We start from the raw sequence: 2,500 nt of genomic DNA, 5'->3' as shown, positions 1-2,500 counted from the left end.
TCTCTCTCCCTCCCTCTCTTTCCCTCCCTCTCTCTCTCCGTCTCTCTCTACCTCTCTCTCCCTCCCTCTCTCTGTCTCTCCTCTGTCTCCCCCCTCTCTCTCCCTCTCTCTCTCCCTCCCTCTCTCTGTCTATCCATCTCTTTCTCTCCCTCTCTCCTCCTCTCTCTCCTCCCTCTCTCCCTCCCTTCCTCTCTCCCTCCTTCTCTCTATCTCTCCCTCTCTCTCTCCCCACCTCTCTCTCTCTCCTCCACGCAAACACACAAGAGTTGATACAATCTGTTCTGTCATTATATCAGACAGAAAACAGATCCTCATAGGTGAACGGAAACGGAATCATGACGGCCATTTTCCTCGCACTCTGCCTCGCTCTGGCCACTTCCGCCGCAGTGCCTGCTGGGAACCGGAAGTTGGAGGAGGCAGCCATTGGTTTGCTGGCTGACGCCGAGAACAGGGGAGGGGAGATAATCAACAAACTGTTGGTTGGTGAGTGATGGTTCGTTCTGATGCTTAAGTTTGCTTGATTAGCAGGTCGGATAATTATGTCTGTCTTTTTCTCAACTCTTACTAATGATACACGCTAGAGGTTGTCCCCCCCCCCCCCGGATCTCCCAGGTCAATAGATGCGCAGACCTGCTAGTGCCTGAACCACCTTCGTGTGCAAACAAATTTAGTGTCCGTGGTGTCTCACACAGAATAAAGTACAAGATCAGCACTATGTTATAAATGTATTCACAAATCATCCCCTTCCTATCTCTGTGGCTGCCTTCACGATCTACACTCCATCTCGCTCACTACGATCAGATTCGGACCCACTCTGTTTACGCATACCCAGATTCAAACTCTCGACTGTTGGCCGCCGTTCTATCTCTGTCTCTGGACCATGCGATTGGAATGAACTTCCTGTTTCGCTTCGTCAGGTCTCCACACTCAGCTCTTTCAAGTCTGGCCTTAAAACCCACCTCTTCCCAAAATAAGCCTTCCTTCCCTGCCTCTTCCTTGTCTTCAGTTTCTCCAGTTTTAGAGTTATGCATGCGTGTGAATAACTGACGCGAAAGCGCTTTGATTTGTCTCTGCACAAGATTCAGCGCTATATAAATACCATTATTATTATTATCATTGTTGTTGTTGTTGTTGTTGTTATTATTATTATTATTATTATTATTATTATTATGTGACAAAAGAGTAATACAATACAATTCACGTGTGTTGGGGAAAACGTCTCTCTCTTTCTCAGTCAGTCTCAATGTTGTTCATGGGTCAGTTAGTTCGTTTGTAACTGCCTCCAGACTTGTCTGCGGCCCGTGCCATACACAAACCAAATCTGTTCTCTTTTTCTTTTCTTTTTTTCAGTGAAAAGCTTCAGAAACAGACAGACAGCGTAAGTGTTTGTTCTTTTTCTGTTCTTCTTTTTCTTCCTTTCTTCCTTCCTTCCTTCCTTCCTTCCTTTTGTGCGTTACTGTACGTCTTTCTTCTTCTTTGAATTGCGAAATTGACTCTGTCTGCTACACTAGTTGATTCCTCTGCTTTTCTTTTTTTTGCTTTTTTTTTTCGGCAGGAGTTGTAGGAGCAGCAGAAACAGTTGTAAAAATAGTAGTAGTAGTAGTAGTAGCAGCAGCAGCAGCAGCAGCAGTAGTAGTAGCAGTAGCAGTAGCAGCAGCAGTAGCAGTAGTAGCAGCAGCAGCAGTAGTAGCAGCAGCAGCACCAGCACCAGCAGTAGTAGTAGTAGCAGTAACAGCAGCAGCAGCAGCAGCAGCAGTAGTAGTTGTAGTAGTAGTAGTAGTAGTAGTAGTAGCAGCAGCAGCAGCAGTAACAGAAGTCTTGTAGCAGAAGAAGAAGGAAAAGCATTGTTCTTGCTGTTGTTGTTGCTGTTGTTGTTGTTGTTGTTCTTCTCAATTATTATTATTATTGTTATTATTATTGTTGCTGTTGTTGTTGTTGTTCTTCTTCTTCTTCTCATTACTACTACTACTACTACTACTACTATTATTATTATTATTATTATTACTATTGTTGTTGTTGTTGTTGTTGTTGTTCTCATTATTATTATTATTATTATTATTATTATTATTATTATTATTATTATTATTGTTGTTGTTGTTGTTGTTGTTGTTGTTCTTCTTCTTCTTCTTCTTCTTCTCATTATTATTATTATTGTTGTTGTTGTTGTTCTTCTTCTCATTATTATTATTATTATTATTATTATTATTATTATTGTTGTTGTTGTTGTTGTTGTTGTTCTTCTTCTTCTCATTATTATTATTATTATTATTATTATTATTGTTGTTGTTCTTCTTCTCATTATTATTATTATTATTATTGTTATTGTTGTTGTTGTTGTTGTTCTTCTTCTTCTCATTATTATTATTATTATTATTGTTGTTGTTGTTGTTGTTATTGTTCTCCTTCTTCTTCTTCTTCTTCTCGTCAGTTGTAATTGGTAGTTAGCAACAGCAGCAGCAAAAACAGTAAAAGGGTGTAAAATATATTTCAGATAGAAAGT

General features: G+C 40.1%; 1 long non-coding RNA gene across 2 annotated transcripts in view; it reads left to right on the top strand.

Moving 5' to 3' along the window:
- The window catches only part of LOC143275656 (uncharacterized), a 3,020-nt gene extending 1,641 nt beyond the window's left edge, over positions 1-1,379 (top strand). For both annotated transcript variants that reach the window (XR_013053454.1, XR_013053453.1), the window contains exons 2-3: positions 297-483; positions 1,351-1,379. This is a non-coding gene — a long non-coding RNA (uncharacterized LOC143275656). The remainder of the gene's footprint in view (positions 1-296; positions 484-1,350) is intronic.
- Positions 1,380-2,500: the final 1,121 nt, after the last annotated feature.

This window comes from Babylonia areolata, chromosome 30 (assembly GCF_041734735.1).
Source record: "Babylonia areolata isolate BAREFJ2019XMU chromosome 30, ASM4173473v1, whole genome shotgun sequence".
Lineage (NCBI taxonomy): Eukaryota > Metazoa > Mollusca > Gastropoda > Neogastropoda > Buccinidae > Babylonia > Babylonia areolata.
Note: the sequence above shows the minus strand (reverse complement) of the source record. Positions and strands in the feature narration are given on the sequence as shown.